General features: G+C 43.6%; 1 protein-coding gene across 5 annotated transcripts in view; it reads left to right on the top strand.

Annotated features, from left to right (window-relative positions):
- LOC111974314 (G protein-coupled receptor kinase 5) overlaps positions 1 to 18,189 on the top strand; it is a 77,284-nt gene that overhangs the window by 15,266 nt on the left and 43,829 nt on the right. Inside the window, exon 1 of one of the 5 annotated variants that reach the window (XM_024002036.2) lies at positions 9,619 to 9,895. The exons of the other annotated variants lie outside the window; for them this stretch is intronic. The gene's annotated coding sequence lies outside the window, so the exon portion shown is untranslated. Of the gene's footprint in view, positions 1 to 9,618; positions 9,896 to 18,189 lie in introns of those variants that run through there. 5 annotated transcript variants of the gene reach the window in all.

Raw genomic sequence — 18,189 nt, 5'->3', positions numbered from 1 at the left:
TGAACATCCCACAGAGCACCGTTAAATCAGTTATTAAAAAATGAAAAGAATATGGCACCACAACAAACCTGCCAAGAGAGGGCCGCCCACCAAAACTCACAGACCAGGCAAGGAGGGCATTAATCAGAGAGGCAACAAAGAGACCGAAGATAACCCTGAAGGAGCTGCAAAGCTCCACAGGGGAGAATGGAGTATCTGTCCATAGGACCACTTTAAGATATACACTCCACAGAGCTGGGCTTTATGGAAGAGTGGCCAGAAAAAAAGCTATTGCTTAAAGAAATAAATAAGCAAACACATTTGGTTTTTGCCAAAACGCATGTGGGAGACTCCCCAAAAATATTGAAGAATGTACTCTGGTCAGATGAGACTAAAATTTAGCTTTATGGCCATCAAGGAAAACGCTATGTCTGGCACAAACCCAACACCTCTCATCACCCCGAGAACACCATCCCCGTAGTGAAGCATGGTGGTGGCAGCATCAAACTGGTCAGAATTGAATGAATGACGGATGGCGCAAAATACTGGGAAATTCTTGAAGGAAACCTGTTTCAGTCTTCCAGAGATTTGAGACTGGGAAGGAGGTTCAACTTCCAGCAGGACAATGACTCTAAGCACACTGCTAAAGCATCACTCATGGTTTAAGGGGAAACATTTAAATGTCTTGGAATGGCCTAGTCAAATCCCAGACCTAAATCCAATTGAGAATCTGGGGTATGACTTAAAGTTTGCTGTACACCAGTGGAATCCATCCAACTTATCCCCCTATCCACATCGACGGGTCAGTAGTGGAGAAGGTGGAAAGTTTTAAGTTCCTCGGTGTACACATCACGGACAAACTGAATTGGTCCACCCACACAGACAGCGTTGTGAAGAAGGCGCAGCAGCGCTCTTCAACCTCAGGAGGCTGAAGAAATTCGGCTTGTCACCAAAAGCACTCACAAACTTCTACAGATGCACAATCGAGAGCATCCTGTCGGGCTGTATCACCGCCTGGTACGGCAACTGCTCCGCCCACAACGTAAGGCTCTCCAGAGGGTAGTGAGGTCTGCAGAACGCATCACCAGGGGCAAACTACCTGCCCTCCAGGACACCTACCACCCGATGTCACAGGAAGGCCATAAAGATCATAAAAGGACAACAACACCCCAAGCCACTGCCTGTTCACCCCGCTATCATCCAGAAGGCGAGGTCAGTACAGGTGCATCAAAACAGCTTCTATCTCAAGGCCATCAGACTGTTAAACAGCCACCACTAACATTTAGCGGCCGGCCAACATACTGACTCAACTCCAGCCACTTTAAAAATGGGAATTGATGGAAATTATGTAAAAATGTACCACTAGCCACTTTAAACATGCCACTTAATATAATGTTTACATACCCTACATTACCCATCTCATATGTATATACTGTACTCTATATCATCTACTGCATCTTGCCATCTTTATGTAATACATGTACCACTACCACTTTAAACTATGCCACTTTATGTTTACATACCCTACAGTACTCATCTCATATGTATATACCGTACTCTAATACCATCTACTGCTTCTGCTCATGCCGTTTCTGAGTACCACCACTCATTCATATATCTTTATGTACATATTCTTTATCCCTTTACACTTGTGTGTGTGTGTAAGGTAGTAGTTGTGGAATTGTTAGGTTAGATTACTTGTTGGTTATTACGGCATTGTCGGAACTAGAAGCACAAGCATTTCGCTACACTCGCATTAACATCTGCTAACCATGTGTATGTGACTAATAAAATTTGATTTGATTTGATTTGAACTTCAAGGGAAAACTGCTCCAGCTCCTTCAAGAATGGGCAAAAATCCCAGTGGCTAGATGTGCCAAGCTTATAGAGACATACCTCCAGAGACTTGCAGCTGTAATTCCTGCAAAAGGTGGCTTTAACAAAGTATTGACTTTGAGGGGGTGAATAGTTATGCATGCTCAAGTTTTCTTCTTTTTAAAAATTATTTCTTGTTTGTTTCACAATAAATATTTAGCATCTTCAAAGTGGTAGGCATGTTGTGTAAATCAAATGACACAAACCTCCAAAAAATCTATTTAAATTCCAGGTTGTAAGGCAACAAAATAGGAAAAATGCCAAGGGGGTGAATACTTTCGCAAGCCACTGTACATAGGCGTACAGAGGCCCATTATCAGCAACCATCACTCCTGTGTTCCAATGGCACGTTGTGTTAGCTAATCCCAAGTTTGACATTTTAAAAGACTAATTGATCATAAGAAAACCATTTTGCAATTATGTTAGCACAGCTGAAAACTGGCCGCCTTTTAGACTAGTTGAGTATTTGAAGCATCAGCATTTGTGGGTTCGATTACAGGCTCAAAATGGCCAGAAACAAAGAACTTTCTTAGGAAACTCATCAGTCTATTCTTGTTCTGAGAAATGAAGGCTATTCCATGTGAGAAATTGCCAAGAAACTGAAGATCTGGTACAACGCTGTGTACTACTCCCTTCACAGAACAGAGCAAACTGGCTCTAACCAGAATAGAAAGAGAAGTGGGAGGCCCCAGTGCACAACTGAGCAAGAGGACAAGTACATTAGATTGTCTAGTTTGGGCTTTTGGCTGGTGTGTGTGGGGTCCTTGATGATGCTGTGTGACTTCCTCAGGCACCATTTCAAGTAGATGTACTGGATGGGTGGCAGCACGGTCCCAGTCATGTACTGGGCCATCTTCACCATCCGCTGAAGGGCCTTGCTGTTGTGGACAGAGCAATCAGGATGCTCGGTCAGGATGCTCTCGATGGTGCAGCGGTAGTATTTGGAGAGGACACGTGGTGGCATGCTGAATTTCTTCAGCTGCCTTAGGAAGTAGGGTCACTGTTAGGCCCTCTTGACAAGCGTGTTGGTCCATATCAAGTCCTCAGTGATGCGGACGCCAAAGAACTTAACTGCTGATTCGCTCTACTACTTGATGTGGATCGGGGCATGATCTTTCCTCTGCTTCCTGAAGTCAACAATCAACTCCTTTGTTCAGCTGACGTTGAGGGAGAGGTTGTTGACCTGGCACCACAATGCCAGTTCACTTACCTCCTCCCTATAGGCTGACTTGTTGTTGGTTATCAGGCCTACAACCGTGGTGTTGTCAGCAAACTTGATGGAGTTGGTGTCGTGCAAAGCCATGCAGTCATGGGTGAACAGGGAGTATAGCAGAGTGCTGAGGACACACCCCTGGGGGGCCCCTGTGTTAAGAATCAGTGTGGAGGAGGTGTTGTTGCCAATCCTCACAGCCAGTGGTCTGCCTGTCAGGATGTCCGGGATCCAGTTGCAGAGGGTGGTGTCTAGACCCACGGCTCTGAGCTTGGTGACGAGCTTGGAGGGAACAGTAGTGTTGAATGTGGAATTGTAGTCAATGAACAGCGTTCACACATCGGTGTTCCTCTTGTCCAGATGTGTTAGGGCTGTGTGAATAGCAATGGAAATGTTAACTTCTGTGGATCTGTTGGAGCGGTAGGCAAATTGGAGTGGGTAGTGTGCCTGTGATATATAGCTCATATCGAGACTCAAACTCAGGATCACCAAACCACCTCTGTTGCAATCTCATTAAATGGAGTGGACAGATCATTCTGCTTCTGTTTGTCACAGAAAGTGTTGTTGTGGTACAGTAGGCCTGATTTCGAACCCAGTCAGTGATATTGGTGCTGTGATCTCTGAGTATGAGGTCAAAGGGGGGTGAAATGTAACTGAGGTGGTTCGATGAACCATGCTCTTTTGATGAGTAACCTTGCTGGAGACAAAGATCTGTGTTAGTTTCCTAAACTAATCCCTATGGGCTTTACATAAGTGGGCTAACACAGTCTTGTCACATGCAGGAGACCTGGTTCGAACCCAGTCAGTCACAAGAGCAAGATTTAAATAGGGAGTGGAAAGGTTTTCCTTAGAAGGGCAATGAAAGGGCTATTCAAATGTATTCTTTTTTGTGACACTCTCTCCTAACGTGGCATGTGATAGTCACAGAGGGGAACAGAAGGCAAATCCATGTTCCAGAGAGTCTTGGCTTTCAGGAAAGGGGTCATAATAGCTTATAGCCAAAATGGTTCAAATGCTGCTAGAGCCAAATTAATTGGAAGACAAATTCAACATGCCACATTGGCTTCAGAAACCGCCAGAAGTTTCTGTTTACCAGAGTGATCGTTTCATTCTATCTGTTTATCTCTAACTTTACTGGCTGGCAAAGTACCAGGATGTTGTCTCTGGTTTTGAATCTGAATTTAGAGAACTGAATCTAAATGCACCTGAGATGTGACTATATGAAACTTTGGTACACAAACTATAATTTCAAGTTTATCAAGTTTACAGACAATGAATGCAATATCTACCATATTGAAGCTGAATAAATACATATTGCATTTGAATATTCAATTACATTTTAAAACAATGCAATATTCACTCAATTCAATTTCAAATCATGAAATGAGTTGTATTTTTTTAAATTCAATTATTACATTTGTGCATTACAAGTTCAAAAATATTAAATTCAAATTCAGTATCCTGATTCAAATGTAAAAATGTTAAATTCAAATGCAATTTCTGTAAAGCACAGAAATCGCCCCATACTAGCTAGCTGTAAAATCGCCTAAACAAACTGCGCTATCTAACAAATTCAACTTGCAGTTCTCTGCCCAGAGCGAGTGCAGAGTATGTTGCTATGGCCCTTTCCCGCGTTTCCCACAGAAATACAGGACGCATTGCAAGAAGATAGGGCTACTTGAAGGAGAAACTGAATTGAATAATTTGGTACACTGTTTAGATTGAGCACATCTAAGCGAAATATATACATCCATCATGACGATATAAACGGATGGATGTGTTCTCGACACAAATATGCCCATACTGTCTATTGGCTGATTTGGAGATCTGGAGTGCAGGTAATTGTTATAAAAGTGTTAGGGGATAACACACTCACATTTAAATCTCCAGTGACGAGAACCATGTAGCTATGACGCGTTCCTACACAATTTCCTGATTTCATAGACAGACCACTTAGAAGTGAAATCATGGACATTTTAGATTTTACCCACTGATAGAACATAAGCTTTCAGTAAATGTTTCTGGGGGTGGATTATCACTATAAGTACCTTACTGTGATTGTTTTCAATTATAATGGTATCCTTTTTTTTTTTTTTTTTTTTTTAGCAAAGAGCAATTTCTCAAGCAAGAGGGGGAAATGGAAAACTAGCTTTTATTGGCACAGGTTTGGAATTCTCTTTTTTATTGGTCTATTAACTAATTTACCGCCTGGTGAAAATCGAAATATATTTTAGATTCTTCAAAGTAGCCACCCTTTGCCGTGATGACAGCTTTGCACACTCTTGGCATTCTCTCAACTAGCTTCACCTGGAATGGTTTTCCAACAGTCTTGAAGGAGTTCCCACATATGCTGAGCACTTGTTGGCTGCTTTTCCTTCCCTCTGCGGGAAGGAAAATACCATCTCAATTGGGTTGAGGTCGGGTGATTGTGGAGGTCAGGTCATCTGATGCAGCACTCCATCACTCTCCTTCTTGGCCAAATAGCCCTTACAAAGCCTGGTGGTGTGTTGGGTCATTGTCCTGTTGAAAAACAAATGATAGTCCCACTAAGCGCAAACCACATGGGATGGCGTATCGCTGCAGAATGCTGTGGTAGTCATGCAGGTTAAGTGTGCCTTGAATTCTAAATAAATCACTGACAGTGTCACCAGCAAAGCGCCATCACACCACCTCCTCCTCCATGCTTCGCGGTGGGAACCACATATGTGGAGATCATCCGTTCACCTACTCTGCATCTCACAAAAACACGGCGGTTGGAACTAAAAATCTAATTCGGACTCATCAGACAAAGGGACAGATTTCCACCGGTCTAATGTCCATTGTTCGTGTTTCTTGACCAAAGCAGGTATCTTCTTTTTATTGGTGTCCTTTAGTAGTGGTTTCTTTGCAGCAATTTGACCATGAAGGCCTGATTCACGCAGTCTGAGGCTGGTACTAAAATGAACGTATCCTCTGCAGCAGAGGTAAGGCTAGGTCTTCCTTTCCTGTGACAGTCCTCATGAGAGCCAATTTCATCATAGCGCTTGATGGTTTTTGCGACTGCACTTGAAGAAACTTTCAAAGTTCTTGAAATTAAAGTAATGATGGACAGTCGTTTCTCTTTGTTTATTTGCTTACAGACCAGCTGGCTGCTGTGTTTAGGGACATATTCAATCAATCCCTATCCCAGTCTGCTGTTCCCACATGCTTCAATAGGGCCACCATTGTTCCTGTTCCCAAGAAAGCCAAGGTAACTGAGCTAAACGACTATCGCCCCGTGGCACTCATTTCCGTCATCATGAAGTGCTTTGAGAGACTAGTCAAGGATCATATCACCTCCACCCTACCTGACACCCTAGACTCACTCCAATTTGCTTACCGTGCCAATAGGTCCACAGACGATGCAATCGCAATCACACTGCACCCTGCCCTAACCCATCTGGACAAGAGGAATACCTATGTAAGAATGCTGTTCGACTACAGCTCAGCATTTAACACAATAGTACCCTCCAAACTCGTCATTAAGCTCGAGACCCTGGGTCTCGACCCCGCCCTGTGCAACTGGGTCCTGGACTTTCTGATGGGACACCGCCAGGTGGTGAAGGTAGGAAACAACATCTCCACCCCGCTGATCCTCAACACTGGGGCCCCACAAGGGTGCGTTCTCAGCCCTCTCCTGTACTCCCTGTTCACCCATGACTGCGTGGCCATGCACGCCTCCAACTCAATCATCAAGTTTGCAGACGACACTACAGTGGTAGGCTTGATTACCAACAATGACGAGACGGCCTACAGGGAGGAGGTGAGGGCCCTCGGAGTGTGGTGTCAGGAAAATAACCTCACACTCAACGTCAAAAAACAAAGGAGAGGGCCTCCCGGGTGGTGCAGTGGTCTAAGGCTGTGCCACCAGAGATTCTGGGTTCGAGTGCAGGCTCTGTCGCAGCCGGCCGTGACCGGGAGGCTCATGGGGCGGCGCACAATTGGCCCAGCATCGTCCGAGTTTGGGAGGGTTTGGCCGGCAGGGATATACTTGTCTCATCGCGCACTAGCGACTCCTGTGGCGGGCCGGGCGCAGTGCACGCTGACCAGGTCGCCAGGTGTACAGTGTTTCCTCCGACACATTGGTGAGGCTGGCTTACGGGTTGGATGGGCATTGTGTCAAAAAGCAGTGCGGCTTAGTTGGGTTGTGTTTCGGAGGACGCATGGCTCTCGACCTTCGCCTCTCCCGAGTCCGTACGGGAGTTGCAGTGACGAGACAAGACTGTAACTACTACCAATTAGATACCACGAAATTGGGAGTAAAAAACACAAAAAAACTAAGGAGATGATCGTGGACTTCAGGAAACAGCAGAGGGATCACCCCCCTATCCACATCGACGGGACAGTAGTGGAGAAACAGGGAAGTTTTAAGTTCCTCGGCGTACACATCACGGACAAACTGAAATGGTCCACCCACACAGACAGCGTGGTGAAGAAGGCGCAACCTCAGGAGGCTGAAGAAATTTGTCTTGTCACCAAAAACACTCACAGACCTTTAGAGATGCACAATCGAGAGCATCCTGTCGGGCTGTATCACCGCCTGGTACGGCAACTGCTCCGCCCACAACCGTATGGCTCTCCAGAGGGTAGTGAGGTCTGCACAACGCATCACCGGGGGCAAACTACCTGCCCTCCAGGACACCTACACCACCCGATGTCACAGGAAGGCCAAAAAGATCAAAGGACAACAACCACCCGAGCCACTGCCTGTTCACCTCACTATCATCCAGAAGGTGAGGTCAGTACAGGTGCATCAAAGCAGGGGCTGAGAGACTGAAAAACAGCTTCTATCTCAAGGCCATCAGACTGTTAAACAGCCACCACTAACATTGAGTGGCTGCTGCCAACATACTGACTCAAATCTCTAGCCACTCTAATAATTAAAAATTGGATGTAATAAATGTATCACTAGTCACTTGAAACAATGCCACTTTATATAATGTTTACATACCCTACATTACTCATCTCATATGTATATACTGTACTCTACACCATCTACTGCATCTTGCCTATGCCATTTGGCCATCGCTCATCCATATATTCTTATTCATTCCTTTACACTTGTGTGTAAAAGGTAGTTGTTGTGAAATTGTTAGATTACTTGTTAGATATTATGACAAATAAAATTTTGATTTGATTTCTTGCCATAAAACGGACTTGGTCTTTTACCAAATAGGGCTATCTTCTGTACACCACCCCGACCTTGTCACAACACAACTGATTGGTTCAAACGGATTAAGAAGGAAAGCAATTCCACAAATTAACTTTTAAAAAGGCACACCTGTTAATTGAAATACATTCCAGGTGACTACCTTATGAAGCTGGTTGAGAGAATGCCATGAGTGTGCAAAGCTGTCATTGAGGCAAAGGGTGGCTACTTTGAAGAATCTCAAATATAAAATAGATTTTTATTTATAACACTTTTTTTGGTTACTACATGATTCTATATGTGTTATTTCATAGTCTCGATGTCTTCGCTATTATTCTACAATGTAGAAAATAGTAATAATATTTTTTTTTAAACTTGAATGAGTAGGTGTGTTTAAACTTTTGACTGGTAATGTATATAATATACAGTAACACAGGAAAAAAATCATGTTTTTGACTGCACTGGGCCTGGCTGTGAGTCCTTTACCAAACACTAATCAATTGTTTTCATGAAAGATGCATTTAAACAATTACTTGTTAGTATTGAGTTAAAGCACTAACAAATACCTACAAAAACATACATAGCATTAAGACTTGGCCCTGACTGTAAAAAAAAGATTGTGACTCCTACCACGTGACCTTGACCAAATGTAAATAGAGTGTCTGTCTCACGCAGGAAACACAACTGTAGGGCTGCAAGCACCAACCGTGCTCCAGCTAACTGAGGTTAGGTTGTGAACCTTGCACTATCAAGCTGCAGGTTTTTTTTCTCGACAGATGATGTAGATGAATCTCACCTCAGGCCTAGTTTATGAGAAGCCTTTGTTGTAAGGTGAGAAAAAATTATGCTTGATCGTATTATAGCACAAGTCTCAGCAAACCAGAAGTGCAAAAAAACCGCTTCATGCTCTTTAAAGATTGAGTCAGTGGTCGGCCATAGGCTTGTGTGTGCTTATATTGAAGTACTGTTGAAGCTTGGCAACTTTCTCGGTTTTCCTTTTTGTAACATTGGATTTGGCAGCCCTCTCATGTCTTTAGAGGGTGAGTCAACGAGGGCAAATTGAAGTGAAGTGAGCAGGTTATTGAATTGAAATCCACCTGTGTCAGACATCATTGGCCACTTTTTCAGTAGTTTTTACTAACAAGCTTATTCTCGTCTTATGTCCTGTCTTCCATGATCACTGATCTGGCAGGACAGTGACAGTCAGGGAAAAGCGTGATGAACACGTATTCGCTATCCAGTGCATTTGTGAGGGAAAAGAGATGAGAGGATGCTATTAGATGGAATTTTGACACTGCCATCAAGTAGTGTGTCAAAGGTGCTGTACACACACACACACACACACACACACACACACACAAAGCCTGGAGTGTGTTCCCTCGGGGCTTCTCTCAGAGGGCTGAGCCATGACATATTGCTGAGGAGTTTTTATTGAGGAGACAACTGAACAATGTTAATGGGAGGAGAATCAAATCCATAAGAGGAGAGTTGAGGCCCATGCAGGCCAGCCAGTTTCCTCTCTAGGTGGTTATGTATGTTTGCATGGCGATAAAAAGAAGACAAAGGGGAAAGTGTTTCACATACTAGCTGTCTCTCACGCACAGCTACAGAGCAATGACTATCCGACTCTTACTGGACAGCCCCCACCCTCCTAAAGTTGAAAGGTAGCTCGAGTTTTCTACTTGGCTTGTAGAATTGTCTCTTGTGTGAGTGCCTGGCCATGCATCTCTGTTTAATCTCTTTTAGACCTAATGAATATTTGATGTTTTGTAAATTGGAAACTGCTCGACTCTGACAAGAGTTTCGCTTGTGTACTTTCGCTGCACACACACACACCAGATAAGGGAATGAACATGTATCAGTTATGGGGTAGATGTTGACCAACGCTGGCCTTTTGGTGTTGTGAAATTTGGGCTATTTTCCCAGTTCACAGACCTTATCAGAGTTCTCTATTTAAAGGCTGATTTCTGAGTCCCTTGGTATGCCCGAGATCCATTGCACATTTTAGAGTTCCCAGCACAACACGAGACATGGTAGAAGAAGGGAGAAGAGGAGGGTTACAGGTCGGATGCTTATGAGGGGAGGGTAGGAGAGTGAGTGAACAAATGAGGAGAAGAGATGAGAGGATGAGCTGGTAGAAGAAAGAGGATGGATGAGATGAGCATTCAGAGGGAGGAAAGATGTGTGTGTGTGTGTGTGTGTGTGTGTGTGTGTGTGTGTGTGTGTGTGTGTGTGTGTGTGTGTGTGTGTGTGTGTGTGTGTGTGTTTACAGAGGAAAGGAAATGGGGAACAGCTGGAAAGGAAGCAGAGAGCCTAGAGAGGGCCATCGTAATCACTTTAACCCTGTTTCCGGGATTGCTTTGATTTTGTCTTGTTGGTCTGTATTTTTGTGTGTGTGTGTGTCTGTGCTGTGCATTTGTTTGTGTGGTCTGTCTGTCTGTGTGTGTTGGAGACAGAGAAATAGAGTAGGCCTATCTGCTTGACAAAAACCTGTTGGACAGAATCAGTGCTAGCCTAAGATTGGATCAGTTCAAGGGTTTAGTCTGTACCATTGTTCCCATTGGAGGGTCCATAGCAGTAGGCCTAGTGCTGGCTGCCCCTTTGGACTGTTCTGTTCTGCTCCTCTCCTGTAGCTGTATAGCATGTGTCACCCAGTGTGCCCTCAGCTGTGTGCTGTCACACAGTTGCTTAATATGTAACTTCAGCCCAGAGAGTGAAGCTTGGGTGATGAGCATGTTTTCTCACATTCCGTGTGTGGTATATTTATAGAACAGGAAGCTTGTAGCACCTGACTCTCCCCATACTGGAAGTGTAATCCCCCCCTCTTGTTCTCGCTCCCTCGATCTCAATCGATCTCACTCTCTCAAACACACCCACACGTGCGTGCGCGCACGCACACACACACACATACAGAGTGTCTAAGATAGACCAGCATCAGAGCACGGTGTTTGTGAGATCAGGGACCGGTCTAACCACCTCTGTCAGGGATCTCTCTAGGAAGGCCTATTCATGACATCATCCTTGGTTTAAAAGACTAATCTTTTTTTTACTCAGTGTACATTGTACTTATAGTGATATATCATGATTTGTATTCAGTATATTCTCACTACATATCATGCTACAGAGTGTAAAACCTGTTTTGTCGTTATTATTCCCCAGTATGTTTATGTATTATTCCACTGTATGATCTCAATTTGAAAAATGTTCTCACGAAACTCAAAACATAGGTCATTGTCAGTGTACCAAGCTCTGCTTCAAGTTTTAGCAGCGTATACAGTGCATTAGGAAAGTATTCAGACCAATGGACTTTTTCCATATTTTGTTACGTTACAGCCGAATTCTAAAATGGATGATTTTTTCCCCCCTCCTCAATCTACACACAATACCCCAATAATGACAAAGAAAAAACTATCACATTTACATAAGTATTCAGACCCTTTACTTTGAAGCACCTTTGGCAGCGATTACAGCCTTGAGTCTTCTTGGGTATGACACTACAAGTTTGGCACACCTGTATTTGGGGAGTTTCTCCCATTTCTTCTCTGTAGATCCTTTCAAGCTCTGTCAGGTTGGATGGGGACTGTCACTGCACAGCTATTTTCAGGTCTCTCCAGAGATGTTCAATCAGGTTCAAGTCCGGGCTCTGGCTGGGCCACTCGAAAACATTCAGATACTTGGCCCGATGCCACTCCTGCATTGTCTTGGCTGTGTGCTTAGGGTCATTGTCCTGTTGGAAGGTGAATGCTCATCTTTCCCTCGATCCTGACTAGTCTCCCAGCCCCTGTCGCTGAAAAACATCCCCCACAGCATGATGCTGCCACCCCCATGCTTCACCGTAGGGATGGTCGCAGGTTTCCTCCAGACGTGATGCTTGGCAGTCAGGCCAAAGAGTTCAATCTTGGTTTCATCAGACCAGAGAATCTGTTTCTGTTTCTCATGGTTTCAGTCCATAAGGTGCCTTTTGGCAAACTCCAAGCGGGTTGTCATGTGCCTTTTACTGAGGAGTGGCTTCCGTCTGGCCACTCTACCATAAAGGCCTGATTGGTGGAGTGCTGCAGAGATGGTTGTCCTTCTGGAAGGTTCTCCCATCTTCAGAGGAATTCCTGAGCTCTGTCAAAGTGACCATCGGGTTCTTGGTCACCTCTCCGACCAAGGCCCTTCTCCCCCAATTTCTGAGTTTGGCCGGTCGGCCAGCTCCAAACTTCTTCCATTTAAGAATGATGAAGGGCACTGTGTTCTTGGGGACCTTCAATGCTGCAGAAATGTTTAGGTACCCTTCCCCAGATCTGTGCCTCGACACAATCCTGTCTCGAAGCTCTACGGACAATTCCTTCGACCTCATGGCTTGGTTTTTGCTCTGACATGCACTGTCAACTGTTGGACTTTATATAGACAGGTGTGTGTGCTCAAATTGAGCTCATAGCAAAGGGTCTGGATAAGATATTTCTGTTTTTTATTTTTAATACATTTGCTGAAATTTCTAAAACCCAGTTTTTGCTTTGGCATTATGGGGTATTGTGTGTAGATTGAGAATTTTAAAAATGTAATCCATTTTAGAAATAAGGCTGTAACGTAACAAAATGTGGAAAAAGGGAAGGGATCTGAAAACTTTCCTAATGCACTGTATGTATTGCATTGAACATAAGGATTTCCTTTGTGTTCTTTATTCATCAATGAGCAGAGCCAGGAGTTTTACTTAGTCAGGTGAGGTCACATTATCAGGCTATAACTTGATGGGACTGGCCCGATCCTTGAAAGATATTTAGTCTATGACCCCCCCACTAAGTAGTTTAGCATGTGCCACTGAGAAGAATAGTCCTGTGTGAATGCTACAGCCATACGTACGTCATTGATGTTTGCTATAAGCACACTAATAGATGTTACAGCTGCTTGGAACATCCCATTATTATTGTGACGATATAAGACATTTAAACACCAGGTCCGTTTAATCGCCATAAAAGTGCAAACAATGACATCACCGCAGTGGAACTGGTTAGCAATGAGCTCTTCCTCCCGTAGTCCCCATTCACTCTGATGGTTAGGCAGAGCATTTCTCAGAATCCAACATACACACACACACACACACACACACACACACACACACACACACACACACACACACACCTGGTGAACACGCAGCCTAAAAAGTATATGTGCTGAAAACGGTCTGACATATTTCCATGAACGCCTGAGTTAGCCTGAGGCACACTCAGTGTTCTCTTTGTTTGACTGGAAGGATAGAGATCTCTTATCACTGCTTAATGTCCTTCTGTGGATAAATATTTGTTTTGGCTAACCACTGGATCCCTCAGAGTCAACAACACTCTCTTGATATCACGTTAATCCAATTTACTAACCTGGTAATTCACCCTGTTGGTTTTCCATTAGCGGTGAGTGTAGATGAGACCTGAAAGAACTCTGTCTATATGCTCTGACCTCAATGCAAAATATTTTTCAGGATCAGACAGGATGACATTGTTGAGAGCACTAAACCTTGTATTACAACAGTATTGACATCCTGGTTGTAAGAAAGACTCGGATCGCATGACTTCCTCACAGTGCTGAGGAAGGTGGTGGCTTCACCTAGCTCTGCTTATGGCCTTGCTCTTGGGTCTTAGGTTCAAATCAAAATCAAATCAAATTGTATTTGTCACATGCGCTGAATACAACAAGTGTAGACTTTCCAGTGAAATGCTTGCTTACAGTACGTGCCCTTCCCAATGATAATGATAACGATAAATAATGAAATAATTTCTCTAATCTGGCTCCGGTGGCATGCATTGAAATGCGTGGCTTTCTTTTTGGCAAAATTACTATGAATTAACGGACTTCTAAAATGAAGGTGTGGGATGTTCATTGTATGACAAGAAAAAACTAGCAGGTCTGTTTCGCTCCTGCAGATAGCATAATCTGTCCGTTCACAATTCACCTGTGGTAACATGGCGGCTCAACACCAGACAACAGAAAGAGCTGGCCGCTACCAACCGAGAGATTGTTTGTGAGGACATTACCTCTGCTCTCGACTTGTAAATTAGTCACTCGAATTGCTCACTTCTAAAGTGGATGCCTATTCAAATCAAATCAAATTTTATTTGTCACATACACATGGTTAGTAGATGTTAATGCGAGTGTAGCGAAATGCGAGTGTAGCGAAATGCTTGCGCTTCTAGTTCCGACAATGCAGTAATATCCAACGAGTAATCTAACCTAACAATTTCACAACAACTACCTTATACACACAAGTGTAAAGGAATGAATAAGAATATGTACAAGATGTAGTAGATGGTATAGAGTACAGTATATACAGTGGGGAGAACAAGTATTTGATACACTGCCGATTTTGCAGGTTTTCCTACTTACAAAGCATGTAGAGGTCTGTAATTTCTATCATGGGTACACTTCAACTATGAGAGACGGAATCTAAAACAAAAATCCAGAAAATCACATTGTATGATTTTTAAGTAATTAATTTGCATTTTATTGCATGACATAAGTATTTGATACATCAGAATTCATCAATGAGCAGAGCCAGGAGTTTTACTTAGTCAGGTGAGTCACATTATCAGCGCTAATAACTTAGGACTGGCCCGATCCTTGAAAGATATTTAGTCTATGACCCCCCCACTAAGTAGTTTAGCATGTGCCCACTGAGAAGAATAGTCCTGTGTGAATGCTACAGCCATACGTACGTCATTGATGTTTGCTATAAGCACACTAATAGATGTTACAGCTGCTTGGAACATCCCAATATTATTGTGACGCGATATAAGACATTAAACACCAGGTCCGTTTAATCGCCATAAAAGTGCAAACAATGACATCACCGCAGTGGAACTGGTTAGCAATGAGCTCTTCCTCCGAGTCCCCATTCACTCTGATGGTTAGGCAGAGCATTTCTCAGAATCCAACATTCACACCCACACACACACACACACACACACACACACACACACACACACACACACACACCTGGTGAGACACTGCAGCCTAAAAAAGTATATGGTGCTGAAACGGTCTGACATATTTCACATGAACGCCTGAGTTAGCCTGGGCACACTCAGTGTTCTCTTTGTTTGACTGGAAGATAGAGATTCTCTATCACTGCTTAATGTCCTTCTGTGGATAAAATATTTGTTTTGGCTAACCACTGGATCCCTCAGAGTCAACAACACTCTCTTAATCACGTTAATCCAATTTACTAACCTGGGTATTCACCCTGTTGGTTTTCCATTAGCGGTGAGTGTAGATGAGACCTGAAAGGAACTCTGTCTATATGCTCTGACCTCAATGCAAAATATTTTTCAGGATCAGACAGGATGACATTGTTGAGAGCACTAAACCTTGTATTACAAACAGTATTGACATCCTGGTTGTAAGAAAGACTCGGATCGCCATGACTTCCTCACATGTGCTGAGGAAGGTGGTGGCTTCACCTAGCTCTGCTTATGGCCTTGCTCTTGGGTCTTAGGTTCAAATCCAAAATCAAATCAAATTGTAATTTGTCACACGCGCTGAATACAACAGTGTAGACTTCCAGTGAAATGCTTGCTCTACAGTACGTGCCCTTCCCAATGATAATGATAACGATAAAATAATGAAATAATTTCTCGTAATCTGGCTCCGGTGGCATGGCATGAAATGCGTGGCTTTCTTTGGAAATTACTATGAATTAACGGACTTTTCTAAAATGAAGGTGTGGGATGTTTCATTGATACAAGAAAAAACTAGCAGGGTCTGTTTCGCTCCCAGATAGCATAATCTGTCCGTTCACAATTCACCTTGGTAACATGCGGCTCAACACCAGACAACAGAAGAGCTGGCCGCTACCACCGAGAGATTGTTTTGTAGGACATTACCCTGCTCTCGACTTGTAAAATTAGTCACTCGAATTGCTCACTTCCTAAAGTGGATGCCTATTCAATACAAATCAAATTTTATTTGTCACATACACATGGTTAGTAGATGTTTAATGCGAGTGTAGCGAAATGCGATGTAGCGAAATGCTTGCGCTTCTTAGTCCGACACAATGCATAATATCCAACGAGTAACTAACCTAACAATTTCACAACAACTACCCTTATACACACAAGTGTAAAGGATGAATAAGAATATGTACCAAGATGTAGTAGATGGTATAGAGTACAGTATATACAGTGGGAGAACACAAGTATTTGATTACACTGCCGATTTTGCAGGTTTTCCTACTTTACAAAGCAGTAGAGGTCCTGTAATTTCTTATCATGGGTCACTTCAAAACTATGAGAGACGGAATCTAAAACAAAATCCTAGAAACTACATTTGTATGATTTAAGTAATTAATTTGCATTTATTGCATGACATAAGTATTTGATACATCAGAAAAGCAGATCGTAAAATTTTACAGAAACCTTTGTTTTGAATATTACAGAGATCATACGTCCTGTAGTTCTTGACCAGGTTTGCACCACACTGCAGCAGGCGATTTTGGCCCACTCGCTCCATTACAGATCTTCTCCAGATCCTTCAGGTTTCGGGGGCTGACGCTGGGCAATAGCGACTTTCAGCTCCCTCCAAAATTTCTATTGCGGTTCAGTCTGGAGACTGGCTAGGCCACTCCAAGAGCCTTTGAAGCTTCTTACGCACCACGTGCCTTAGTTGCCCTGCTGTGGTGTGTTTCGGGCGCTTGTCATGCTGGAAGACCCTAGCCACGACCATCTTCAATGCTCTTACCTGAGAGAAGGAGGTTGTTGGGCCAAGATCTCGCAGATACATGGCCCCATCCAATCCTCCCTCTCATACGGTGCAGTCATCCTGTCCCTTTGCAGCAAAGCATCCCCAAGAATGATGTTTCCACCTCCATGCTTCACGGTTGTGGGGATGTGTTCTTGGGGTTTGTACCATCCTTTCTTCTTCCTCCAAACACGGCGAGTGGAGTTTAGACCCAAAAAGTCTCATTTTGTCTCATCAGACCCACATTGACACTTCTCCCCATTTCCTCCTTTCGGGATCATCCAGATGGTCATTGGCAAACTTCAGACGGGCCTGGACATGCGCTGGCTTTAGCAGGTGACCTTGCAGTGCGCTGCAGGGATTTTAATCATGACGGCGTAGTGTGTTACTAATGGCTTTCTTTTGAGACGTCGTCCCAGCTCCTCGCAGGTGCATTTGACCAGGTTGCCTGCCGTTGTAGTTCTTGGGCTATGATAACTGTCACCTTCCTCCAGTTCATTGATGCCCCACGGGGAGGTGAGAATCTTGCAGGAGCCCAGACCCGAGGGTTGATTGACCGTATTCTTGAACTTCTGTCCATTTCAAAATTGCGCCAACGTTGTGCCTTCTCACCAAGCTGCTTGCCTATTGTCCTGTAGCCCTTCCCAGCCTGTTGCATGTCTACAATTTTATCCTGATGTCCTGTATACAGCTCTCTGGTCTTGGCCATTGTGGAGAGTTGAGTCTGTTTGATTTGAAGTGTGTGGAACAGGTGTCTTGTTAACAGGTACGACGAGTTCAAAACAGGTGCATGTTAATTACAGGTAATGAGTCGAGAACACGAGGGCTTCTTAAGAAAAACTAACAGGTCTTGTAGGAGTCGGAATTTCTATGGTTGGTAGGTGATTCAAATACTTATGTCATGCCAATAATGCCAAATTAAATTACTTAAAAATCATACAATGTGATTTTCTGGATTTTTGTCTTTAGATTCCGTCGTCTCACAGTTGAGTGTACCTACTGTAAAAAATTGACAGACCTCTACATGCTTGTAATGAGGAAAACCTTGCAATCGGGCAGTGTATCAAAGTACTTTTCTCCCCACTGTTACATCTGAGATGAGTAATGTAGGGTATGTAAACATATTATGATATGGCAATGTTTAAAGTGGCTAGTGATACATTTATTACTTTCAATTTTTTTCTATATTAAAGGCGGATGAGTTAGTCAGTATGTTGGCAGCAGCCACTCAAGTGTTAGTGTGGGCTGT

This window comes from Salvelinus sp. IW2-2015, linkage group LG15 (assembly GCF_002910315.2).
Source record: "Salvelinus sp. IW2-2015 linkage group LG15, ASM291031v2, whole genome shotgun sequence".
In the NCBI taxonomy this organism is placed as follows: Eukaryota; Metazoa; Chordata; class Actinopteri; order Salmoniformes; family Salmonidae; genus Salvelinus; species Salvelinus sp. IW2-2015.
The sequence above is the reverse complement of the archived record's forward strand: the minus strand, read 5'-3'. Positions and strand labels throughout refer to the sequence as shown.